General features: G+C 53.7%; 1 long non-coding RNA gene across 15 annotated transcripts; it reads right to left on the minus strand.

Annotated features, from left to right (window-relative positions):
* Positions 1-23,673, minus strand: LOC138916228 (uncharacterized). Of its 15 annotated transcripts, none has more exons than XR_011423175.1 (8): positions 23,230-23,339; positions 21,140-21,322; positions 19,948-20,904; positions 5,675-5,804; positions 4,348-4,407; positions 4,016-4,056; positions 2,698-2,836; positions 631-1,231 (listed from the first exon to the last, which is right to left on the minus strand). It is a non-coding gene; the product is annotated as an uncharacterized lncRNA (long non-coding RNA). The 15 variants fall into 15 exon arrangements; XR_011423172.1 differs by having other exon boundaries at positions 633-1,231; positions 5,675-5,886; positions 21,140-21,192; positions 23,230-23,444; XR_011423174.1 differs by having other exon boundaries at positions 633-1,231; positions 5,675-5,886; positions 21,140-21,230; positions 23,230-23,400.
* Between the last annotated feature and the right edge of the window lie 3,313 nt (positions 23,674-26,986).

The following is a 26,986-nucleotide window of genomic DNA, read 5'->3' on the forward strand; positions in this document are numbered from 1 at the left end:
TTTTCTGCGGGGGGGTAATTTAATGGTAAACCATAATTACCGATACAACTGATACCTTAATTTCCAAAACAATCTGTGGAGGTGTGTGGAATTCAAATCAGTCCAATTAGAATTCCATCTTCTCATAATAAAATACAGCATAATTGCTAATTGCCCCCTGGCTCACAATATTTTAAGGCAGAAAGTTGGTTTTGTTTTTTAATATGGCTTTTATTTTAAAGTGTTTGTTTTCAATTTTGGACCATCACCCGTGAGAGGGAAAGGATGTCTGTACCCCGGGCTCCAGTGGGGGCTCAGTGCGTCTCTTCTTGGCAAGAGCAAGGGGCCTGGGAGAGGGCGAGCCATGCACGGGGCTCCACTGAGGCCAGAGGTCAGCTCTTAGCAAGGCCAGGAGAAGCTCTGTAGATACGAGCCACTGGAGTTTGAGGGCACTTTTGAGGCGACAACGCATTCTGATGAGCACTAGAGTCAGACATGCAGACGGCCAGAGGCAAACCACCGGCAAGTTATTTTACCTCTGTATGACTCAGTTTCCTGATCTGTAAAATGGGTGTAATCATTGACCTTCCTCGTGGGGTTGTTATGAAGATCGACACAGTGCCTGGCACACAGTGAACACTCCAGAAACGGTGGCTGTTATTATCATAAATTCGTTTGTTTATTCACTCAGCAATTATATACTGAGCACTGTGCGGCCGGGCATGGGCTCAGGTGCTGGGATGCAAGAGTGAGGGCGCTGGATCAACCCCCCACCTCTGTGTCACGCCCATTCTAGTGGGCAGGAAACAAATGAAGGTGAAAAATAATCCGCCCGCTGCGAGAGGGATGGGCTGTGGGTCCCATGGTGTGATCCGGGAAGACCTCTCTGAGGAGGTGGCATCTGAGTCTATGGACCCTGGGAAGCTGAATTTACAGATAAGGAAACTGGGCAGCTTGCACATGCTGCGAAAGTTCGGGAAAGACGAGATGGGAGGGACAATCTAGGAGGAAAGGTGCCAGCGGTCAGGCAGCAAATGCCACGGAGAAGTCCGGGAAGCTGAGGGGCTGGAATCTCAGCTCTCTCCTTCAGGCTGGAAGGCACCCTCCAGCAACAGAGGTTGCAGCAGAGGAGAAAGTGCTCAGGCAGTGGCGTTGGAGAGACTTGGCTTCAGATCCTGGCCCTGGACCAACTTGCTGTGCAGCCTGAGACAACAGCTTCACCTCTCCCTGGTGGCATCTTCTCCCCTGTAAACTGAGACCAAAAAAAAACTTATGCCACAGGGTCATTGACAAGGGTTGTGTGGGATCATGGGTGTCAAGAGCTTGGTAGATACTGGGCACTCCAGAAGTTCCAAGTCTGTTCCCCTAGTGAAACTCAGGCCCAGAGAGGGGAAGTGATGGGCCCAAAGTCACACAGCAAGGAGAGTAGGCAGAGTTTGGCCCAGTGTTCTCACTGACGGCTGTCTTCCTGATAGCCAGGAGGCAGCTTCTTCAGTGGCCAGGCAGAGGGTCTTTACAGGGCAGTTGTTGATGGGCAGCAGGCCAGAGAGGAAGTTTCAAAGGAGAGAGGATGAGGGTCAAGCAGAGAGGCAGCCCAATTTGATGTGTGCCTGAGTTAGTAAGAAATAAGCCACCCCGACATCGAATTCAGGCTTTCATTTATTCTCAACTGCTGAGCATGTTGGAGACCCCCGGGAGGAGCAGAGCCATCTTCTGGGGATGGGGTAGGTTGGAGGGGTGAGGGGACTAGTCTGGACTGGAGACATATTGCTCCCGGACGACCCCCTTCTGCTGAGAAGCCCTCTGGCATTCCCAGACAGGCCCCGCCTACGCATCTGACAAATCCCACTTCCCAGCTGAGATCCAAGGGGCCTGCAAGATTAAAAACCTGGTCACCCACTGGTTATGGGGCAAATGGCTCCTGTTACAAGAGGGCTCCAGGGGCCTGGGAACCCAGCGAGGGGTGGGCAGGCGCCTGCTGACACCGTCTTATCCTGGGCCAGGGCCATTCACTGCCCACATGGAGGTGGGGGCCTGGGGGGCCCACCTGAGCCCCCTGCACCTCGGCAGTCATTACCACTCTTTGGCTGGCCACTGCCCAGACCACCCCGTGGATGGGAATTGGGGTCCAGGCCGAACAGGGCTTGGCTTGCTGCTCAGGGGCCCCCCTTCCCACGACTGAGGCCTGGGGGAGGGGCTTTGGGGGGTGTATTCAGACTTCTAGCAGCCTATGGGAGAAGCAGCGAGATTCAAGGACGGGGTCCCTAGAAACAGGCTGGGAAGGCTCTTGGGGCTTAATTCACACTTTTCAACCAAGGCTCCCCCCCCCACCCAGCTCCCATGCCCTCAGAGGCCTTCTGCATATAATTTTAGACTCCTGGAGTCCTTAATTCATAACCTCTGTAATGGCAGGTGTAACTGGGACAGCGAACAAGTACAATTCCTAGTATCATCAAAACACAGCTTTATTTTTGTCTCCCACCTTCCTTTAAATTTTCTTCAGTGAGAATAATCTCTCCTGTTTCTGAATGAAAACTCCCGGAGGCCCATGACTTTCCCGTGAATTCACTTTAAGTCACAAACAAAGTCTCAGTTCAGACTCTGGAATTTCTGGGCTCTATGCAATGTTACCGTAGCAAGAATGGTCCCTTAGACTAACGATAACTAAAATAAGACAATATCTACATTTGTATTCTGACACAATTATTATTTACTCACTCATTCCGCAAACTCTGACCCAGGGTCCATATGTGGTTGACGGTGGGAAGGCTCCAGAGTTATAGAAGGCAGCTTGTCTGGATGTTCGAAAACCTGTGCTCAGTCACCCATCTCACATGACCAGAAGCTCAGTGACACCCTGGAAGAGGAGAAACCCATTTCTATCTCTGTTTGGGCAACAGTCAGGAGGCATGGTGCTTTACAGTCTAGAGAACATCTCTGAAGACCCCATCTCACTTAACCTTCAGCAGTACCCATTTTACTGATGGGGAAACTGAGCCTCAGCGAGATTAACTAACGTGACTGATGATGCTCAGTAAGTAAGTGGCAAAGTTCAGACTCTAGCCAAAGCCTTCCAGCCCCAACTTTGGAGCTTTCTGCTTCACCACCAGCCGCTCATGCCTTTAGGGCCATGATCTGACTCTCTTTTGTTACCTGTGTGGGAGCAGAGTGAGGCGGGGAATCTGCACTCTGAGAACTAACCAGAGAGGAAGGGCGGGCAGGCTAGATCCCCCATCACCAGAAAGCAGCCGGGGCTCAGACCATCCATCACTGTGGCCAGGAAAGCCAGAAGGTGAAAGGCAGCTTTTAATCCCCAAAACTTAGGAAACCACATAAGCTCTAGAGTGCTGTGATGTTATTGGTGAGAGGAAGAATGTAGGGGAAAAGTAAGATTTGGAATTGTTAGAAGGAGTGAAAACGATTTGGAAGTTGAGGGGAACAACACAACAGCTGCGCGGCTCCTGGCTCACCTTCAGCCTCTCAGTTGCCCCAACATTAGGAGAGATTTTCTTTTCCCAGGAGCTCAGAGAGAAGTCCCAGAGCAGATCCTCATTGGCTCTGAAGGGTCATGTGTCCTTCCCTAAACCAATCACTATAGCGGGGGATTCGTGCCCTGATTGGCCAGGCCCAGGTCACATGTTTGGTCCGAGGCGAGGCAAGCGGGGGGGGGGGGGGGGGGGGGGGTGGTGGTGGTGTCAACTGCCACTGAACTGCGGTAATGCAGATAGGGAAAGGTGTGTTGCCAGAAGAAGGGGGGAGGGGAAATGGGAAATTAGATAAGAAAGAGGGCTTTGTAGGACAGAGTAAGGATTTCTACTTTTTAAATGGGCAGTAGGAGCTAATGCCTGCTTTTACACAGAGAAAAGATCTTATCCACGTGGGGTGCAGGCAGGTCAATCAGACAGCAGTTACATTGTTGCTACTGGTGACTTTTACTCATTAGGTGTCAACTATACATACATAGTATCTACTAGTGTAAATTACTTAGCCATAAGGCATAATGATTAAGAGAGTAAGACCTGGTTCTGTCACTTACCAATGACTTTGAGGAAGTTCTCTGTGCCTCAGTTTCCTCATCTGCAAAATGAGTATAATAACAGCTGTTGCTAGGTTTGCTCTGCAGATTAAATGCATTTATACACATAGGCGCTTGAAGCAGGGTTAGCCCGAGTGTTTGCTTTGGTTCCGGGAGCCAGGACACCTCCCTGACGAGGCTGGCCTGGCAGCAGCAGCCTGAGCAGTGGCCCGCTTGCCCGCTGCCCTCTGCAGCCTCCCTTGGCTGACAAACAGGAAGGGGGCAGGGCTGCCTGGGTGCCCCTGCCCGCCCCCGCGGCCCCGTGTCTGGCCCCAACCCTCCTCTCTACTCACGGCTGCGGTGAACTTGGATGTGCTGCATGCACCGCAAGCCACAGTCCGTCACAAATTGCCCTGTGGTGAGCAGAAAGCACATTTATAATTGATGAAATCAGGGGGCGATGGCTCATCGCTGAGATGTTTAGTAAACAAGACCCTGGCCTGGGGTGGGGGTGGGGGCCCCCGTGATGCTCAAGAGAGCACAAGGGACAGAATAAGGGGGCCCCAGCTCCCCACCCCCAGAGAGTGCTTAAAAGGCCCCACCTGTCAGCTTTTGTTTTTACTATTCAACTGATTTTGAAAATTTTAGTCTTATAGAAAAGTCGCGAGAATATTATAAACTCCCATACACCTATCACCTAAATTCACCCATTCTTAACATTTTGCCACATTTGCTTAAGTTCGTTCTCACTATATGTATGTATATTTAAGATAATAATATACACGTTATTAGTCTGTCTCTTACTTTGCTGAATCGTTTGAGAGTAAGTTGCGGAGATCATGACCTTCCCCCCAAATATTTCAAGGACGTCCTCTTCCCTTCCGACAGGAGAATGAGCAACGTCAGGAAACTGAATGGCAACACAATACTAGGATCTAACATACAGTCCGTTTTCAAATTCCACCAGTTGTCCAATATCATCCTTTATAGCAACTTTTTTTTCAATCCAGCTGGACACACTCTTCATTAGTTAGCGTTCCAGGGTGTTGGCTCCCTTGGCCCCCCACCCCGCTGCCGGCCAGGACTCTGCAGTCAGTAAGAGGGATAAAGCTGTGGTTAGGTCAGAAAGCAAGGCCAATCTTGGGATGACAAGTGGGGCCAGATGTAAGAGCTGGCTAAGTTTGAGGTGCCCTGGAAGCTTCTTCCAGAGGGTCCCGGGGGATGGTAGTTCAGGTGAACAGAAGAAGGGGCACACAGGTTCTGGAAGGTACTGGGAGCCCAAGGCAGACAGGAGGCTCCCACGCCTTGTGTTACAGCAGCAGATCCCTGGGCCCAGAGGGGTGGGGTAGGAGAGCTGCGCTAGGGAGATGGGGAGACAGCCCCTTTCAGGCACAGGAGCTGGGAGGGGAAAGACAGCCTTGTCATCCACATGCCAAGTGGTTAGTTTGTATAGTCACCTAATAAGTGTTTACTGCACCCTTGTGAAGTACGGAGAACTATCCAGGTGCTGGAGATAAAGCTGGGCTACAGCCCTAACTTCATGGGGTTTATGTGCTATTGGGGGAGGTAATCCTTTGGATTATTGTTACGAAAATAGTCAATCCCTTAGCCACCCCGCCCCACTCAGACATTCGCACACCTGTTATGGGGGAGATCCTTTCCCACTGCACTGTAACAGACCTGGCCATGACGCTGCTTTGGCAGTAGGATGTTAGCACCGTGTCATGAGCACCCTCAAATGTGCTGTGAGGGTCGGCCTGGCTTTTCAGTTCCTGCCGTTTTCCATGAGAAGCATGTGCCCCAGGAGCCGCTAGTCCAAGGAGAATGAAGAAACACTTGGAGCAGACCTGCACCCAAGCCACAGCCTGGAGCTGCACTGCCCTGGCTCACCCCTGGACTTATAAATAAGAAAAATAAATGCTTGTTATTTTAAGTCCCTGAGTATTGGGATGGTTTGTTACACAGCATTATTTCAGCAATAGCTGACCAAGATGGGTAGAGGCAGAAACTAACCAAGTCAACCAATAAATGTACCATGGCAGGTGGTGAAGGGAACAGGAAGACAAGGAAAGCTGGAGGAGGGGAAGAGAGCGTGGGTGCTCTTGTAGATAGGGTAGCCGCGAGATATGGCAGCCACGGAAGGTGCTCCGATAAGGGAGCAGAGATCTGAAGGAAGTCGAGAATGAGTCATGTGGTTATCTAGGCTAGGGAATTTCAGGCAGAGGAAATAGCGAGTGCAAAAGTCCTGAGGCAGGAACAAGCTTCACGTAGGAGCGAGCCTGTGTGGCTGGAGCAGGAGCCAGCAGGGGACAGGGCGGGGGTGACAGACGGCTCAGGGAGGAGGCTGGGGCTAGATCCTTTGGGAAGGACATGGAATTTTATTTGCATCATCTAGTATAACTTGTTCCTAGCTGTCTCATGAAACAGCCCAAGAACAGAGGCAGAGTGGGGGTGGAGGGGGTCACTGGCTGAGCCCCCTGGTTTAGGATCTGTAAGGACAGGGCCAGTGTCGGCTGCAGTCGTGCTGGGGCCCCAGGGCCTCTCCCAGCCCTCATCCCCCTGCTTTTCCTGGAGGTTGTCCCCACCTTGTCTCCAGTCGTGCTGGGGCCCCAGGGCCTCTCCCAGCCCTCATCCCCCTGCTTTTCCTGGAGGTTGTCCCCACCTTGTCTCCGTGACCCTTCCCTAGCTTTACTCCCCTCCCACTTCTCCAACACCCTCACTGCTTTCTCTGCTCCGCCCTCCTCACTGGACCTTCCCCGACACTAGCCCTCAGCTTTCTGCTCCTCCCTGTCAGCCCCAACTTGGCCCTTGAGGTGGGATAACTCCCAGCTCTCCAGCCCCGTTCTGTCCCTGGGACTTTGAGCATTCCACCAATAATGCCCTGCTTAGACATGTCCCCTGGGATGGCCTGTGGTCCTCTCACACTGGACTTGGCTTAAACTGAGCCTGTCACCAGGGAGTGGCTCTCAGAGGACTATCTGAGACCTAGGAGCTTCATAGACCCCTCCTGGGCCCATTCTAGTTCACAGTCAGCACTGGCTGGGCCACTGGCCCCATTTTCCTAAAATGCTGATTTCAAAATGTCACTCCTGGGCCCCTGCCTTGGGTGGCTGCTCTTCCTCCTGGGATGAAGGAGCCCTCCTGGGCCCGGCACTGAGGGGCTTCTCCGGTTGGGTCTCAGCTCACTCAGGTAACCGTCCCCTCCAGTCTAGATAGATCTCTCCCTCCCGGCCCCAGCCTCAGGCACACTTTGCACCCAGGTCTTTGCTTTGCACTGCAGTCTGAGGGCCCTGCATTACTGAGAGCCTACTGTGTGCAAGGCACTGTCCATGGTGCTGGAGTGCAGAGGTGCACCCGGCAGACCCCTGTCCTCATGGAGCCCGCAGTCCCCAGAGCCCCCTAGGGTGCTTCCACTGCCCCCCCCTGCACTTCTCCTTCCTACCCCTCCCTCACGTCTGGGCCACTCAGGGCCTCAGTGACCAGTGCGTCTCTGTCATTTGGCCATTTGGCACTAAGCATATCTTGCCTTGTGTCTGATTATTATTTTTTTTCTGCTTTATCTCTCCAAACCCCCCAGTACACAGTTGTGTATTTTAGTTGTGGGTCCTTCTAGTTGTGGCATGTGGGATGCCGCCTCAGCATGGCCTGATGAGCGGTGCCATGTCCACATCCAGGATTTGAACCGGCGAAACCCTGAGCTGCGGAAGTGGAGCATGAGAACTTAACCACTCGGTCATGGGGCTGGCCCCTGATTATTTTTTTAGATGAAGATTTCCTTTTTTTTAATTGTAAAGTAATACATACTCATTGTGGAAAATAAGAAAAATACAGAAAAGAAAGAGGGAAAAAATAACAGAATATTTAAGGCTTCCCTTAAAAAAAGGTGTCTCCAGGTGCTCCCCTTACCATCCTTACCCAGCAGAGGAAAGCAGCCTGACTTCCCCAGTGGGAGATGAGGCCGGCGTGGGGGACGCCACAGAAACTTGGGCACAGGTTACAGTGCAAATGACCTAATCAGAGCCTTTGCTGAGAGTGGGAAGAATTTTCTGGGGTGGGGAGAAGAGAGAACATAAGAGAATCGAGTTCTTAGTGGAAACTGGGTTGGGGGGCACAGAGGGAAAAGCCAGAGTCTGGGGGGTGGCAAGTCCAAGAGAGCAGGTTAGAGTGGAGAGCGGAGCCCTGAAAAGGTGCCATGGGCCCCGGCTCCTTGCCCATATACTGAACTGACCGAGTGTTGGTCTTCTCTGAGATGCTGTTTCCCCAGGCGAATGAGCATCGCCACGCTTGGCTTCCCTTGTGGTGTCATGGGGAGGAACAAATGCCACAAAAACCCTTCGTGAACTGTGGCACCCGGCACAAATGCGAGGGCGTGCTGCTCTCCTGGGCAAGGCCCTGGTCTGTGCCCGCATCCCAGTCTGGGTACTGAGCCTCTGGAGGACAAGGAGCGCTTTTATTCCTATTTCTCCTCTGTGTGCCCTAGTGCCCAGCCCTGGGCAGGGAGGGTACACAAACACATTTATTATGCCCCTGTGTTAGACACCCTGTGGGGGGCTCACACATATGGCTAGAAGACCCTGGGCGCTCAGATCCACCCTCTATGCAGATGGGGAAGATCAAGCTTCACAAAGGCGATTTGACATTCTTAGGTAGTGACAGAGCCAGCACTCAGCCCCTGAGGAAGGCTGGAGGGAGGGAATGAACGAAGTGAAATGGGGCAGCAACCAGCAGGATGCAGAGCTGATCCGTGGTGAATCTTAACTCTGCTCAGTGCCATAGCTGCGTGGCTGTCTGTCACGGGCTCTCAGGGATCTCCAAGGGGCACGGAGGCAGCCCCCTGGTGTGCAGGGTGTCGGGGGCAGACCCCAGGGCCCAGGTGTGGGCACGTCCTGGCGGGCCTTGCTGAGGGCTGCGCTGCTCTGCCACCCTGCTCCAGGAGCTCCAGCCTCTCCCCAGGGTGCTGGACACCACTCCCAGCCACTCTGGCCCAATTTCTTACGGGCTGCTCCAGGATGGCAGCCTCCCAGCACGGCTATGAATAGCCTCTCTGCTGGGCCCAGACAGCCAGTTGGCAAACACTGTAATTTGCTGAAAAGTTTGGAATGTGTCTAAAAATGAAGAAGGCAAATGAGACCAGCCTTGAGGGGGTGCGACCAGCTTATCCACTTCAGAGGGGGGCCGAGCCTCTCTTGTGTCCCTCACTCTTTACCTCTCTCCCATTCCAACATCTTTACAAGGGCACTGCAGGCAAGTGTCGGACAGAGGGAACAAATGTGAGTCTAGGAAGTAAATATTATCATTTCCACCGACAGGGCCACCTCCTGTATTGGCCTCACCCCTGACCTTCCTGTAGGAAGAAGGACAGCCCATTGCTTAACCCTTTCTGGGCCTGTTAGCTAAATTGAAGAGGATGAGATGGGCACGTAAGGACAATGACAGCCAGAAGGAAACCCCCCAAATAATTTCATCCATCTCCCCCAGTTTGAAAATGAAAGTGATTTGACAAAGGCCAAACAGCAAGTTGCAGCAGAACCAGATTTAGGCTGAGGTCCCTGGGCTCCCAGTTTGGTGCCCAAGTCTCAGACTCATGCCCTCCTGAGAGAGGCCATCTCTCTTAGGGACTGAGGAAGGGTTCTGTGGCTCTCTAATTACACTGAGGATTCACATCTGACAACGCTTTTCTTTTTTTCATTTTTTGAAGATTAGCCCTGAGCTAACATCCACTGCCAATCCTCCTCTTTTCCTCTTTTTTTGCTGGGAAGACTGGCCCTGAGCCAACATCCATGCCCATCTTCCTCTACTTTACATGTGGGATGCCTGCCCCAGCATGGCTTGACAAGTGGTGCATAGGTCCCCACCTGGGATCTGAACTGGCAAACCCCAGGCTGCCGAAGAAGAACATGTGAACTTAACCGCTGCGCCACCAGGCCGGCGCCCTGACAATGCTTTCCTGATATTCTGGTCTGATCCTCACTTGCACCCTGGACGCATAGCTACTTTTCTCCTCAAACCCCAGGATAGAGACTCATCCTCACCCACCAGCCAGAGAAACGCTGAGGTGGAACTCACTATGCTATCCCCAAGCCAGGATCAGGGCTTTTCCCAACACCAGGCAGAACTCACTGCCTGAAAAGCCATCTTTTATTGTTCTTTGTGCCGTCTTCTGGGGTTTGGATTTTTCTGTAAGGGAAGAATCAGAGCATTGAAAACAGTGGTAGACTGGGAATCAGGAATTCTGAGACGGGGCCCCAGAGCCAGCGCTATCTCGCTATGCGAACTTGGGCCAGCCACTTCCCTCCATGGAGCTCAGCTAACCCATATGTGAAAGGGTAATATCAACAGAAGCTTCCGTTTATGGAGGACATAGCCACATGCCTCACCTGCGCTCATCTCTGTCCTCATAGCAACTGTTTGCACAAGATAGATTCTTATTGCATTTTACAGATGAAGAAACTGAGGCAGAGAGAGTAGATAACTTGTTTGAAACCACATCATTTATTTAAAAGTTTGAAGCCCACTGCGCCAGAGGTTCTGAGGTCCCTTTCAGCCCTAATAATTCTGCCTTTGGTGATTCCAAACACAGTAGGAACTAGTAATAGCTCAGTGGGAGCTCCCAGCTCTTGTCTGCCGAGAGGCTTTGTGTGAGGCAGGGGTGGGCAGGGAGTGGGCACAGTTCACATCCCTCCAGAAGCTGTACATCAGGAAGGAGCCAGGATGCCACGGCCTTGGCCCATCAGCAAAGGCCGCATCTCTCTCTGCTCTGCAGAAGCCACCTGCCTCCCCGCAGGGCCACCCAGTGGGGAATTGTGGCTAAAAAGCGACATCTCGTGGCCAGTTTTAGAACTGCACCCCAGCCAAACTCCAGCCTGTTTCCAGGGCAGCTGGAGAGGACAGTGAAGAATGCCGGGAAACATTATATTATAGACTTGGATGGTTATCTAAATTATTTGTAGAGTTTTTAAAACACACGGGTGCCAGGGCCTGAGCCCAGACCTAGAGAACCAGAACCTCAAGGAGTGGGAGCGGGGAATCTGTGTTTTTTAGGCCCTGGTGATTCCGTGGCAGCCTGGCGGAGAACCCCAAGTACAGATGGCTTTTAAGGGGGTGCCGGGGTGCTGGTCAGAAGAACTTCTCAGTTGCAGCACCTCCAACTGGTGTTTCACTTCTGTGTGAGCTACCGGAACTTTCCAGGCAGCTGACAAAACTAAATCCATTAGGCATTATTTACAAAAGGAAATACAGCTGCGCTTAAGTTTGATTTGTCCTTTATTAGGAAATAAAATGGCAGCTGGTAGAAAAATATTAACATCAAAATGGAATCGGTCATTTTAGATCAATGTCAGTGAAATTTAGTCCACGGGTAGAGAATACGGGAGTCATTTTTTTCCCTTTAATGCGATGGTTCTCCGCTGGGGCGATTTTGCCCCCCAGGGGACGTTTGACAACGTCTGGAGACATCTTTTGGTTGTCACAGGAGGTGGGTGCTACTGGCATCTAGTGAGCAGAGGCCAGGGATGCTGTTGAACATCCTGCAATACTCAGGACAGCCTCCCACGACAAAGAATGATCCAGTCCAAATGCCAATACTGATGAGGCTCGGGGCCCTGGGAGCACAAAGGGCTCCCATCTTCAGGTCCCCTGAGGGTGGGGACTCTGACTCCTTCGTCCCCCGACTGGGGCCTGGCAAGGGCAGGTTCTCAGCGTACACTAAATGACAGGAGTGCAGGCAGGGGTACTTTGAGGGAACATATTTGCCATGGACACATTTCAAAACCAGAAGATTTACACAGTTCTGGGTACACATCTACACGACACAGACTTCCTAAAGCTGGAAATCTCATCCTCTAGCTGGGCAGTGCCCACCTGGGCCAAATGCCACCTGGGAATGGGGTAGAGTGGACTGATAAGGAGAGTTCAGACCCAGGATAAAACAGGTTCAACTCTCAGGTCCTCCAAGCTGTGTGACCTTGGGCAAGTCACACAACTTCTCTGGGCCTTAGTCTTCCTCTGTAAAGTGAGGCTAACACACCTCCTCACAGGTTGTGGTGAGGGTTAAATGGCACCATGTGCATAAAATGCTTAGCCTGGAGCCCGGCCCTGTACGTGCTCATTAAATGTTAGCTATCATTGGCGTTACTATTATTCCTGTCTGGACTGGTTGTGTGGCTGCTGCACTGCCCAAGACAAGCTATCACCCACCTTGTATTTGAACATGAGGAATATCGAAGCATGAGGAATGCAGCAGACAGAGGCAGGAGGTCCTGGATCCAGTGCGAACCTCTGAGGGAAGGGCCTGGGAATGCACATTCGTAATAAACTCCCAGGTTGGATAAATTGGGCAATCTGGCTTTAGTAGAAAGACTTTGGAGTTAGGCTGCCTGGGTTCAAATCCAGACTCTGCTGCTTACTAATTGGGTGATGTTAGGCCAGTTACTTAACCTCTCTGTGCCTCAGTTTCCCCAGCTGTTGGAACCTGCCTGGCACCACTCAGGCATCTGGGGGGACTCAGTAAATGGCAGCTCCTCCCCTCCCTTCTCCAGCTCTGAGAAGTGGGGATTTTCACCTTCATCTCCCATACAAGTCCTGTCTCCGTCCCAGCATTTCCCTTGGAGTCATCCTTTCTCTCCGCCTCCACTGGCCCGAGGCGGGTGTAGTTGTCTCCCACTGGCCCCCCCAGGGGCTTCCCAGACTCTCCTGCCCACCGCCCCGGTGAGTCCTTCAAACACCAGCGACAGCAGACTCCCCACTGCGGTTTCCAGTTTTCAAAGCCCCTTTCCCGTCCTTTATCTGTTGATTCTTCCCGAGCATCCTGAAGCCTCGTCGTCAGATCTCCCTTAAGCACACAAGCCTGAATCTGAGGCCTGGGGCAGCCACACTGTCCAAGCCACAAAGCAAGAAAACGGGAGCATCTCTGCAGCTTTCTCCTGCGACCTGTGGCCTCTCGGTTCCTCCCTCAGCCCCTAGTCAGGGTCTCGCCCTGCCCTCCCCTGCTCAGGAAGCTGCTCCGGCTCCCCAGCAATCACGTCCAGGTGTGCAGGCCTGGCTTCAAGGCCCACAACCTGGAACCACTTTCCCTTCCACCTGTATTTCCCCGCCTTTCCCAACACCCAGCGGGGCTCTCCTCCGTCTGTCTCACCCGCCCTGCCTCCCTGCTTGCATTCAGGCTGTTCCCCTGCAGAGCACCCCCTGGAGAGGAAGATAACACTGCGGCGGATGGAGGTGGTCCTCTGCATGGGCCCCTGGCCCCCTGGCGGTGGGTCCCCTTCACAACACCCTCCAAACACCCAGGCCTGGCCCCACTCCCTCAGCCCCTACCAGCCCCTCCTCCTCCGGGAAGCCTCCTTGCCCTTGGTTTAGCATCCACAGCCTCTCATGGGCTCCTCTTCTGCCCCTCTCTCACCTGCTGTTTGCCCTTTCTGCATCTCTGTCTCCATCAGCCACATGCGAGCTCTGTGTCTCTGAGCAAGTGGCCTCAGAGGCTTTGACGTGGGAGTGAAATAATCAGAGCCACTCTTGGGGGGGGCAGGCCCATGGTGCAGTGGTTAAGTCCTGCGTGCTCTGCTTTGGCAGCCCAGGTTCGCGGGCGTGGATCCTGGGCACTGACCTACACCGCTGGTCAAGCCATGCTGTGATGGCGTCTCACATACAAAATAGAGGAAGACTGGTATAGATGTTAGCTCAGGGACAAACTTCCTCAAGCAAAAAAAAAAAAAAGAGGAAGATTGGCAACAGATGTTAATAAATGTTAGCTTAGAGTGAATCTTCCTCACCAAAAAAAAAAAAAAAGAACCACTCTGGGGTCAGGAGGGCCAATTGGAAGTGGGGGTTGGTGGGAGGAGGACAAGGGGCCTGGGGCACTCACTACATGTCACCCTCATGCCATCCTCTCACGGCACAGGGACAGATATTTTGGCCCACATCTTAAGAAACTGGAGGCCTGAGAGGCAGTGCTGGAACCCACGAGCAGCCCTCTCTGCCTTCAATGCCTGAGCTTGGCCCTCAGGCCCATGGTTCTCAGCCCCAGAGGCACAACAGAATCATGGGGGCCCTTCAGACACCCCAAGTCCCAGGCTGCACCCAGAGCCTTTTGGGGTGGGACCCAGGCAACAGCAATTTTAAGGTCCCCAGGGGATTCTGGTGTGCAGCCAAGGGGGAGGACAGACACTAAGGGCTGAGACAGCACTTTGCAAACCGCCGCTTCACGTCACAGCGCAGCTACACATCCCCCCGAGCCTGTCTCCTCATCTGCGAAACGGGATGGTCGCGGTTCCCTGAGCTCAAGAGTTGAACTGCTTCCCTGATCACCATTGCCCCCTGCCCCGCGCCGCACCCCTGGCTCCCGTCACCCTGCTCTTTCTGCCAAGGCCCTTCTCACCGAGAAGGTACTATATATCTTCCTTGTTTATGAAATTCGTGCTTTCTTGCTGGACACTCCCTGCCTCCGCTAGAGCATCCTCCACCTGAGGGCCAGGGCCTTCATCTTTGCTTCGTTGTGTCTTCCCTGCATCCCAAGCACCAAGCAACACACACAGCACTTTGCACACAGTAAGTACTCGACAAATATTTGTTGAACGAACGAATGATTGAATGAATGAATCCTGTACCTGGCACCACGGCAGGCCTCTATGAAATGTCGCTGGTGTCACTGCTGTGGCTGTGGCCGTGGTCCGCAGCCTTCCAGCCTCACCTGCTCACCTCCTGAGCTGTTCACAAACCCAAGGCCACCCAAAGTCAACCTGAACGTTTCTTTCCGCTGGAAACACGCCTCTGTGCCGCGCACCGCGGGGCCTCCCCTCCTGCCTGTTCCCCTCGGCCACACGGTGCCCGCGCACCAGCCAGGGGAAGCGGCAAAGTTTCAAGATTTCATTTGTAATTCTTTGCAGATGAAATGTCAGAAATATTGGAAAGGCAGAGTCATAAATCTGATCCTAATATAGCATGGAGCTTATTAATGAAGAATAAATCAGCGAGGGGAGCCTCCCCGGAGCGCTCGGCGGGCCTGCGGGGACGATGGCATATTTATGTGCGAGCGTATTGGGTCTTCTGCTTCCTCTGATATATGGCCAAGGCGGATTTGTCAGGGCACTAGCCTTAACATCAACCAATTATATTTTTTTCTAGTGAAAATTAATCTATTCTATAGAAATATCCTAAGCATTTATTGGATTAGGACCACATCCAAATGGAGAAGATTAAACACACACGCTCCACACACAGCACACACCATGGTGGGACTCTGGCAGGTCCTGAAATGGAGCGACTATACACTCTCCCCCAGGACGCTCCCCCACTGAAAAACTCAGGTTGAAAGAGCTGGAGGGACCCACCCTCATCGCACAGGTGGAGAAACCAAGGTCCCAGAGAGGGGACGTGCCTTCCTCATGGTCACCCAGACTGCTAAGGCTCATGTGAGACGGGAACCCCAAAAGACGTCCACGTCCTAATCCCCAGATTGCCCCGATGTGAATATGTGACCTCACCCGGCAAAAGAGACTCTCCAGGTGTGATTAATGAAGGAGATTAAGATGTGGAGATTATCCTGGACGGTCCACTCTGATCAAAAGCGTCCTTATAAAGGAAAGAGGGAGGCAGGACAGTCAGAGGAAGAGGGGCGAGGATAGAACAGAGGCCAGAACGATGTGGGGCCACGGGCCAAGGAATGCAGTGGCCTCTGGAAGCTGGAAAAAGCAAGGAAGGAGAGATTCCCTTAAAGCTTCCAGAAGGAACAACGCAGCTTGGCTGACGCCGTGATTTCAGGACTGCTGACCTCCAGAACTGTCAGATATTAAATGTGCGTTGTTTTAAGCCACTAAACTGGTGGTGACCTGTTACAGCAGCAAGAGGAAACTAACACGGTGCTAGAAGTTTTGTCACAGGAAACTGCACCTGGCAGTGTCTGCGGACAGTGCTAGAGAGGGGCCCCCTGCCCCCGAGGGTCTCCCCAGGTCACCCCTGGCGTCAGGTGGCTCCTCCTGTCCCGAGGCCATGGGCCCGTTGCCTCCCCCCTGCGCTTCCCTTGTTGGTGGCTCTCCCCTTTCATGCCGGGCTGCAGTGCGGTCTGCTCCCGTTTTCTTGGTTCCTCACCTGCAGTTTTTCTGAAGCCTGACCCCACTCCCCACCAAGGGTTATTACTGCACCCTCACGGCCCCCATCCCCTCCTCTCAAGGACCGTCGTACCTCTGAGAGCTAAGGAAACAGAGACCCCGTCCAGGGCATTTCCCCTGCAGCCTCTCCTGTTCTCAGCCGCCATCCCCCCCACCCCTCATGGCCTCAGAGAGCAGGGCCACCCCTTCTCCATGCCGCTTTGGGGGCCTGCTCCAGTCTAGCGATTCCTCTCTCCACCCCTGGGCCTCAGGGACAGAGGTGCGGTTCAGAGAACCCCCAGGCGGCACGATGGGGGAGCAGACCCAAAAGGACGGGAGGAGGGAAGGAGGCCCTTGTGCAAAAGAGGCCGCAGGGGCTGTGGCAAGTCGTTCTTGTTCTCGAAGGCTGGCCAGTGGCCGCTCGCCTGGCTGGCGGCTTATTAAAGTGCATATTCCCAAACACCCCTGTCGCCCCATAAACGACCCCTGGCCAGAGCAGAACCTCTGAGGGTGGGCCCGGGAACCTGCAGTTTATCACGCTCCCCGATGTGTCCTCTACACGGAAATTAGAGAAAAGGCCGTGAAGTCAGCACCCTGGGGCCAAACCCTCCTGGTGTGAGGAAGGTATTGAAAATCTTGAGCCCCAGTGTCTCTTCCAGAAAGTGGGGGCACCCTGATATGCACATGGCAGGAATTACGAGGATTGACATGAATACATAAAGCACAGAGGCCAAGGCTGTGGGTGCCCTGCCCCCCTCCCCGGAGCACCATCGTCTTGGAGCCCGAAGGACCTAGCTTCTGACAGCCTGTGAGCCTGGAAGCACCAGAGGATGAGGCCCACCCCACTCGGCAGGCTCGCCCGCCCCATAACAGGATGGAGTGGGTGCATAAATACCCCGGCTCCCTCGTCCTTCAGGCAGGATCACTCTGAGGCCACCCAAGTCACCAAGCGAGGTGGAGCCCCAGCCACCCACAGGGTAACGCCTAACGACACACCCTTTGTGAGTTGTCCTCCCTTCTATGCCTCACTCCCCCACTCTCCTACTGGAGTTGTGTGTGAGCATTTCTTAAATAAATGCCTTGCCTTTGAATCCTTGTCTCAAGTCAGCTTCTGGGGGACCCCAGGCTAAGACAAGCCCTAATGCGGGGTCTGGCAGCCAGGAAGTGACCGTTCTTTCCTCTCCTCCCCTTTGCCTCTCAGTGCAGAGAGCAGGTCAGCCCAGACCAGGTGAAGTCACCACAGGGCCCTGGGTTGTGCTGTGGCCTGGAGGGGCATGTGCAACTGCTGTTGTCCAGGGAGCAGCAATGATGGACCCCACCCGGCTGGAAGAAGGCCATCGTGGTCCCAGGGAGGCCAACCCACCCTTTCCTTTCCTAGTTTCCCAATATCTGCTGGCTGGGGAGCAGAGCTGTATTCCCAAATCCAATAAGCCCATCGCCCCTAATCCCAAACCCCTCGGTCTGAAATCGCCCCCGGCCGCCCCCAGCTCTTACCCCAGCTCCTTTTCCTGGGTCCTCCCGCAAAGCAGACTCTCCTCAGAGACAGCGCCATGCCAAGCCCAGCCCAGCGGCCTGGCGCCCCACCCCCCCACGAATTCTAGCCCCCAGGGGCACTGAAGTCACCTCCCAGAGAAATCCCTATGATTTCATCTTCTATTTAATCTTTATTTCGCCTCATACTTTTTAAAACTTCAAATAATTTCTCATTTGTAGTAACTAGGAAGCCATAAATCGCCCCTTTATGTCTGAGGAAAATCAATTGTTATTTGACATTTTACCTTAATATTCCCGACTTCCTTCAACTGTAATAAAGCTTCCATCTGCCTTTTATTTTACAGGCAATTAGTAAGTCACCTTTTAAAAATTTCTGCACATTTTCTATCAAATGAATGCCAGGATCGAAAGAGGAGAGCTGTTTTATGGGATTGAACTTACCGAGTAGAAGGGGTTTATCTGTAGCCTTCGAGGTACCAACACTCATTAATGGGTTTTATTGATTCGGGGGCTTTTTAACCCTTAGCAATAATACAGGTGTCACCTGCCTGTGGCACTTGGGAGGGGGTGGGCATGCTGGGAGGGGCCTGGAGAAGCCCACCCGGTTCTGAGCTCTGGGCCCAAGCTGGAAAAGTAAAGAAATGAGTTCTAACCCTTTGAAATGTGATCGCTCCTGGCCCAAGTGCTCCCAGAGGTAAATCACAGCCCAGACACCCTCTTTTTTCCTAGAGAGAAAGTTTTTTTTCTTTTTCTCTCAAGTTACCCAGGGGAATGTGACACTGTTGCCCTCCCCCGACGAGATCAAAAGAAAGAGGCCTGGTCTTAGGGTCGGAGGACCTGGGTGTGGTTCCCAGATCGCCTCTTTGAGCCCCGGGACCTTGGGCAGGTCAGCGAGGAATTTCTGAGGCTCAGTTTCCCCAGCTGTGAAGAGGAAAGAAAAATCTCTTCCCTCCTCCCTCCCAGGGCTACCGGGGTCTGCCCAGCAGACCAGGTTTGTGAGAAACGCTTGGAAGACTGTGTGAGGCATAAGAAACTATGAAAGGAACCAACAGGGACTATGGTCACGAGTAGGAATCTCAGTCCACGCACTCCAGAATGGCACCTTCCTTGCTCTTCTGGAACACATCCTAGTCTGTTCTGCACCTGGTTCCACAGGTCTGGCGGGACTTGGGTCCCAGCCTTTCCCCAGCAGGTTCTCCAGAACCTCCAGCAGCCGCAGAGCCCCTTCCTGCAGGCCGCCGTCCCACCCCAGCCCGGGAGGCCTTTCTGGGTCCAGACAGCGGGGCTGGAAGCTTTAGAGCCGTCAGCAAGAGACGAGAGGCCAGTAGGTGAGGACAGGGTCCAGGATGAGGGTAGGTAAGACAGCAACAGCCTCGCCATAGACACACAAGGCAGAAGGTACGGGAAATATTCACGGCAGAACCTAGGTGGCAGGTGTACAGGTGTTTACGATTCTTTCTACTTCGCTATATGCTTGAACTTTTTCATGAAAATGTTGGAGGAAAACAAAGGCTCAGTCTGTGGGAAAGCTCCCGGGTGGGGGGTCCGCCTGGGATGAGAGAAGGGAACCAGTGTGAGCAGACGAGGAGGAAGGCAAGGGGCTTCTGCACCAGAGGAATCTGCTTGCAGGAACTGCTCCGTTATTTGTTGGCCCAGCGCAAAATGAAAATGCGGGGTCCCTTCTTCCTATGTTATTAAGAATATTAAGGGGCCGGCCCCATGGCCGAGTGGTTCAGTTCACACGTTCTGCCTCGGCGGCCCGGGTTTTGCTGGCTCGAATCCTGGGTGCGGACATGGCACCACTCGTCAGGCCACGTTGAGGTGGCGTCCCACATGCCACAGCAAGAAGGACCCATAACTAAGAAAAAAAATACAACTATTACTGGGGGGACTTGGGGAGAAAAAGCAGAAAAAAATAAGATTGGCAACAGTTGTTAGCTCAGGTGCCAATCTTCAAAAAAGAAAAAGAATGTCAAGACAGCCACAGCAGAGCATTACACCAGGCACAAGGCCCTTCTAAGGGCAGGGCCCTGTGTTCCTGTGCAGGTCACCCACCCGTGAAGCCAGCCCTCTCTGCTTGGGTGAGAGGTCCATTCTGACCAACCCCTTCCCACCCATCTCTCCATTTCTGATCTGAAAAGAACGATACTCTGAACCTAGCATCTGATGCAACTGAACAATAAGTGGGTAGGTGGGGGCCTTTTCTAATAATAATGAGTTAATTAATGCTTATGCAGCCCTCGCCATGTGCCAGGCACTGATTCAGCACTTGACATTGTAATTACTCACTTAATCCTCCCAACAACCCTATGAGATAGGACTATCATTACTCCCCTTTCACAGATGAGGAAACTGAGGCACAGAGAGGATAAGTCTTGCCTAAGATCTCAGAGCTGGCGAGTGGAAGAGAAAGCCTTGCTCCCAGGCAGCCTGGCTCCAGAGCCGTGCTCTTGATCACTCTGTTCGGCGGCCTCTCTGAAAAGATAACCAGGAAAAGCCCGACAGCAACGGCCCCCTGGCTGGAAGTTTTGCTGTCCCAGGAGGGCAACCTGCCCAGCATTTCTAGCTCAGTGTTTCTTACCTACAATGTCACCACACACCATCTTGAAGTATGTCATTGGTATCATATTACTCGTGTTAAAGTACCAAAGTCTGTGAATAATTGAACTTTTAAAAAAAAATTAGGGCAGATTCAAGCATTGTCACTTTCACTCGTTTGCAACACTCTGGGCTTTCCTGACTGCAGGAGAAAGGGCTGTGGACACAGCCAGCATGAGGGCCCTGCCCAGTCCCCAATGTAGGTTACTGGGAGAATGGGGACCAGTGAATATCATCATAAGCTGTGGCAGGGCAGGAGAAGCAAGAGCTGCAGCTCTAACCTCATTAATATGGGATTGGACAAATGCTGAATTTTTCAAAAAGCAGTGCTTTCTGTTTTACCAGCTCCCTCTCTCAACCCAGCCGCCCCAGGGACACCACTGACACCTCGTGGCCACCAGTGGAATTGCAGGCCTACTGTCCTGGAGGGACCAGGCAGGATCTTCCTCCCATCTGCTAGCCAGGGAGCAGAGCTACTCCCCCGACTCCAATAATCCCATCTCCCCTAATCCCAAATCCCTCCATTTGAGATTGCCCCTAACCACTACCTTCTCGATCTCCCATCTTCCTTTCCTAGTTCCACAAACACAAAGCAAACCCACCATTTCCATTCTTCAGAGTCACCTCGCCTCTGAATCTTGAAGCCACCATACCAAAGCGTCTCAAGTGCAGTCACAGCAGGAAGCAGGAGATCAGCTGTGCTCAGGTGAGTCAAGAAGGCTCCCTAGGGAGGAGGCCCTGGAGGATGGGTAGGAATTGCCCAGGAAGACAAAAGGGGAAGGACACCCCAGGAAGAGGGGACGGAATTGAGCCCGGCTTTGTAAGAAAAGGACACAAGGCATGTTTTGTACCAGGATGCACTCTGCACTCTGTGTTTATCATTTCATTGCACCCTCACAAACAACCTTGCCAGGGAGCTATCATTGCTGACATTTTAAAATGAGGAAATTAAGATTCAGGAAGGCAAACTTACCTGTCTAAAGTGGTCAGATATGTAGGCGGCAAAGCCAGCTTGTCCCACGTGAGCTGTGGAGGGTTTGAGCTGGTACAGACTCGGAGGAATTCTAGGTCACCCAGGAAAACAGTCAACATGCAAGGCGGCTTTCAAGTGCAGCCACAGTGCTTGGCACCAAAGCCCGCCGGGTCCTCAGAGGCACTGCCAGGACAGACAAGGACCCCACGAGGCAGCTGGCACTGGCTGGGCTGAGCTCCCATGCGGCACAGAGAGGGCCGGAGAGAATGAGATTTACGAGGGCCACGGCCTCTCTGACTTAATGGTCAGCAGTTGAGCTATTTCATCTCATCACACGGTTTTGCCCAGAAATAGCTGCAAACCTTCACTCTAGGACGGCTTTCAGTCAGGAGACGGTGACCTGCGTATCTCCTAAATCATGTTAATGCCCGGGGCAGCCTGTGCCTCCTCCCTTTGCAGCATCTTCTGCCACCTGCCAGCCCTTTTCCAGTGCCGAGGAATGCAGAGGAGGGGCAGGAAGGCCACTCTAGTGTGGCCCAACTTGGGGTTGTCTGCCCACCCCAAAAGAGCTAGGCAAACTGTCGAGGAGCAGCAAATTGGCTTGCTCCCCACCCCCCCCCAAGAAGTAACATAGATGCCCTCCCTCCCTCTCTGCTTCTCCCTCCCTCTCTTCTTCCCTATGCCCCTCTCTCCATCTCTCAGCCTCTCTTAGCTGTCCCTACTCACCCTCCAGGTCCTTCCTGGGTGGGACTGCTTGCTGAGCAGTTCAGATGAAGGCATGACCCCTTCCTCCCAGGGGACTCAGTCCTTGAATAAGACCCTCCAAAGACCTGTGTATAAGGGAGTTCCCTGTGTCCCCCTGAGCACTTCCCCCCAAGTACAAGTGTGGGAACTCCTGTCTACACCTGCCTAGGTGTCCCGGGGCTTGCCTTAGGGCTCTAGGGGTTCAGGTAACAGAGGGAGACAGAGCAGATGTCCCATCCTGGGTGCAGATTGGGTGCTCCAATGGCAGGACCCTGGGTACAGACTGTGAGACAGGCTCAGCGTGGGCATGGGCTGGTGATGACCGGCAAGTAGTGTCCTCACTGGCCCTCCCCACCGTCCACTCACCAGCCCTTCCTGCCTCAGGGAGGGGCTTTGGGAACCACAGCCCCAGGCCTGTCCAGGACCACCCCCCCAGCACCCCTGGCTTACCCCTCCTCCCTTCATTCTCCACTGGGGTCCCACCCCACATCTTTTTTCCTCTCCACAGAAAAAGCTCCTTCACTTTTCATTCACTATATATCTTGTTGGCCTATTAAAAGCCAGATCCAAATCACTAGGGACAGACACTTGCCCTTCTCTGAAAGCCGGGTGGCTGGGCGTCAAACCCTCCGGGGGAGGTGAGGCATTTGTGTCCTACCCTTTTGGAGTCATGCCCTCTCCTCACCCTCAACCCCCAGAATAAGCAGTAAATAAAAGGAAGAAAACGAAAACAGGTCAGTGTCCATCATAAAATAGAGGACGGCTCCTGACAGCCCCCAGAGGCCCCACCTGGGGAAGTACCACACCAGCCACCTCGCATCAACGTGTGGTTATCATTTTATCTTTATAAGGAGCCTTCTCAGACCTCATTTCTTTCACAGCCAACATATGAGATGGGCATTTTTTAATAATAGTTACCATTAAAAACCACCTACTTGGCCCAGCCCGGTGGCAGAGTGGTTAGGGTTCTGCACATTCTGCTTAGGTGGCCTGGATTCGCCCTCCAGATCCCAGGTGCAGACGTACTCCACCCACTAGCCACACTGTGGAGGTGTTCCACATACAAAGTAGAGGAAGATTGAAATGGATGTTAGCTCAGGGCTGGTCTTCCTCAAGCAAGAGGATTGGCAACGGATGTTTGCTCAGGGTGAATCTTCCTCAGCAAAACAAAACAAAACGAAAACCAGCAGTTCCTTCGTGCTGGGCGCTTTCCATATGTTCTCCTATGTAATCCTCACACCAAGCCTGAAAGGTAAGCACTATTATTCCCACTTCACAGGTAGGGCTCTGAGAGGTTAATTAGCTTGTCCCAGGTCATGCGGCTGAAAAGCAGCAAGGCAGAGTACCTGTCCAGGCGGGTCCTCATCCCCGTGGGACCGGTGGTCGCTTCCCGCTGATTCTGGGGTGTTGCCCACAGACCGAGGCCGGCGGGGCTGTCGTTCTGGGCTCGGCCGGCAGGGGGCGAGCGGAGGCTGTGGGTGGCCGTGGGCCTGGGGGTCGGCGGACCCGCCCTAAAGGCTGTCTTGCCTGGGCTCGCAGCGCCCAGAGCCCGGCTCCTCCCGCAGAAGCTGCTCTGGAGCCAAAATCCGTGGGCAAGGGCGGGCCAGGGCGTTTCTCTTGCATGCAGAAGCTGGGCGTGCCCCGGACAGCGCTGCCCGCACCCTGGGCGTGCGCAGGCTGGCTGCAGAAACACGGTGAGGAGGGGACCTTTCCCGGGGCCTGCCTCCTGGATTCTGGTCCCAGTCGGTGATGGAAAGGCTGAGGATTTCTCAGTGCCTCTGTTTCCCCATCTGTGAAATCGCAAGGTTAGCTCACGCCAGACTCCTGAGCCCCTAAAAGCAGAGAGTGTGGAGGAGGTGGGGGTCGTCCTCCGCCATTTCAGAAAACCCAAAGGAAGGGGCGCATCTACCCTCTGGAAGGCTGCCTGGAGTAAGCAAAGTGGCAAGGCGCGACCACCATGCAGATAGTGGTGGCCTCTGTGATCCAAAACCAAGAAATAGGGAAGAATTTAAATGCAAGTACATGCAACTTCTTTGGTAAATAAGAGGATCAAATCACCGAGTCCAGGGGAGTCCGGAGTCAGTGGCCAGCAGAGGTGGGATCCCCTTCCGGCTCTCCCAACCCTGCCAAGCTTTCCTCTGTGGCTTCCTTCTCTCCTCCCTAGGGAGAAATTGTCATGAGTCTCTTAAGCCTGGACGTTCTGTGTCCTCCCCACTGCCAAAGCCATCAAACCTAATTCCAGAAAACAGGGCTTTGTTCTCAGAGGAACGAAATGGGCTGAGGGTGAGGCCCCACAGGTCTGGCCTCCTCTGGAGGAAAATCGGGGTGCTTGGGACATCCCTGTGGCAGTGTCTTTTACCAGCCTCCCCTGGTCAAGGGGGGAATTCGCCGAGCAAACTCCTCCAGTGCAGGGAGAGACGACATGGGCCTGGAGGAGGCCATTCGTGTGGCCAGCAGTGGGGAGCCAGAGGGACTTTGTTGTGGCCTAGGACCCAGGAACAGGCACCACAGTACCCTCCTCTGGCAGAGGAAAGATGCAAATCCTCCAGTCACCCCGGGCACCCCTCACCAGACCCTGGGTCAGCCTCTGCATGGACTGCCCGGGCCTCAGAGCCTCCCTGGGAATCTTGCTCACCCCAGGGAAGCAGCAGCAGCTGGACTTTTTGAACTTTCACCTTGACCTTTCACTGCAGCATGACCCCTCAGAGGTGGGAGTGAGCGCAGAGGCACAAGGGGTGGGGGTCCCTGTCAGAGGAGAAAAGGTCTTCAAACAAGGAAGTAAGAGGGCGCTGAAGAGTGTCAGCAGACCCCTCTGGGGTTTTCAAAGCCCACTTGGCTCCATTACTCCTCCGGCCTGGGCGGCGGGGCTTCCAGAAATCAGGAGGCTCCAATGGATGGCGCAGGGCTTGACCCTGGTCACACAGCCAGTGGGGGGCAAAGCCAGGCCTTGAAACTGCTTTTCTGATTTTCAAGTCAAGAAAGAAAGAAGGAGGTAGGGAGACAGTGAAGAACGGAGAGCAGGACATGTTAGAGGCCAGAAGAGCACCAGCTGCTCCTTCCGGAGTCCTCCAGGCTGGTCCTCCCATCATGAGGGAGGGGGCAACGCTCTGGCCCTCTTCCTGCCTGGGATTTGATTGCTCTGCGAGTTCAGTGACAATACTCGATACTCGGGGCAGGCTGGACTGCTCCGTCCAGATACGGGTGCCCCAACCCCTGAATTCGGGAGACCCCCAGACCTCAGGGGCCTGTGGCAGTGTTACAAGGAGCCTTCTGCCAGCCCGAGGGGCATTCCAGTGGCAAATCCTAGAGAGCTGTTGAACCCATGGCTGCTTCCTGGGGGAGGAAGGGGGGCATTAAAGGACGAGACTGCTGCAGGCCTCCTCAGAGTCCTCTGAGCCCCTCGTCCCCCTGCTGCCTTCCCCTCCTCCACCTGCCCCTGGGGCCCTACTTGTCTCCCAATTCCCTAACTGCCTCCTCCCTCCCCATTGGGGCCCTGCCTCCCCCAACCCCCACCCTCGGGGCAGCCCAGGCCCTGGTGCAAACATCCCCCACTCCACCCCCCAACTTGGGCGCCTTCTGTTGCCCTCTGGACTCTTCCCGGCATGCTCCATTCTGCATTCTGGCTCTCAGTGACCTTTCAACATTCTCTCTCTTTGCTTTCCGTCAGAACCTTCCCTTCTGGTTTGTTCCTGTTCCCCATTGTCCTGACAGTGGGATGCCCCAGCGCATTCTTGCTTTGTTCTTTCCCATCCCTCCTGACACACACCCCGCCTCCGCTCACACCCTTTCCTCCTCTTCTGGGCCTCCCGACTCCTCCCCTCCTTCACAGCCTCGCTCCAGCCCCACCCTCCCTGGACCATCCCCTCTCCCCTCTGAACCACAATCCCCACACCCTGCTCCCCTTTCCCTTGGCTCCTTCTGTAACTCAAGAGCTGCCTGGGCCCCCAGGGAGCCCCTGCAGGAGCCCGAGGCCAGGGCCTCTCCCCTGATTTCCTAGGTGGGTGCTCAGTGATTCTTACATTCGCCTTCTCTGAGCAGCCAGCTCCCGCAGCAGCGGGTGGAGAATAAGATTGGTTCTGAGAAATTTCCATTGTGCATTTCGGAGGAACAAGCCTGCTTGGAAAAGTTTATTGCAGGAGAGGCAGGCAGGGCCACTCCATCCTGAGTGTGGACTCCCCTCACCCGGTCTCAGCAGCAAGTCACAATCTCTATCTGGAGTTAAGGGGTCTTCCATCTTCTCTGGACTGCGAATGGACCAGCACTGTGTCCCATTCATCCCACTGTCCCCTCAGCTCCCAGCATGTCACTGTGGGCCCACATGTGTGCACCGGCTTCGCTGGTGGTGTTGTTACCACACTGCCTTAAGGCTCAGAGGTTTGGGGACTCTCCCAAGGTCACCTAGTCAGTAAGTGGCTCAACTGGGGATCAGTGTCTGGCTCAAGAAATACACATTAAATAAATGATCCAGACACTTTCTCTTGTTCCTGAAACGTGGCACATTCATTCTCAAAGTGACACTCCCCACCCCCTGCCATCCTTTGCCCAGACTGTCCGCCTCTTGATTCCCCCCTCCCCCTCCATGCAGCCATGCCAAGCTCACGTCTTCATGTCCTCCAGCAGGACTTCTGTGACCAGCCCTGAATGACCTTCCAGGCCTCAAATGCCTGTGGGCGCCACACTGTTGAGCACTGACATCTTGTGTTGTCTTGTGTGCTTTGCTATGGCTTTATATGAATATGTCTCGTCCCTGAAGTGGGACTGTATGACAGACAGAGGGACCAGGGCTTAGGGTTTCATATCACCAAGTGTTCAGGGTAGTGCTGAGCCCAGGGCAGTTTCTCTGTGAATACCCAGAGCTGCCTTACTTTCCATTTTGGAACAAGATACGGGTGAGAATGTACAGTGGCCTGCTGTGTGTGCCCCTCCTCCACCCAGCTCTGTCTCTGACTACATTTCCGACCGCTCTCCACCTCACTCACTCTGTTCCAGCCTCCTTGCCATTCCTTGAGCTCTCCAAGTGCTCCTCTGCCTCGAGGCATTCTCTTGATGCTGTTCTCTTGATCTGAACTGTTCTGCTGGACATCAACAGGCTCGCTCTGTCCC

The sequence above is a fragment of the Equus caballus genome, chromosome 11, assembly GCF_041296265.1.
Source record: "Equus caballus isolate H_3958 breed thoroughbred chromosome 11, TB-T2T, whole genome shotgun sequence".
NCBI classification, from domain to species: Eukaryota; Metazoa; Chordata; class Mammalia; order Perissodactyla; family Equidae; genus Equus; species Equus caballus.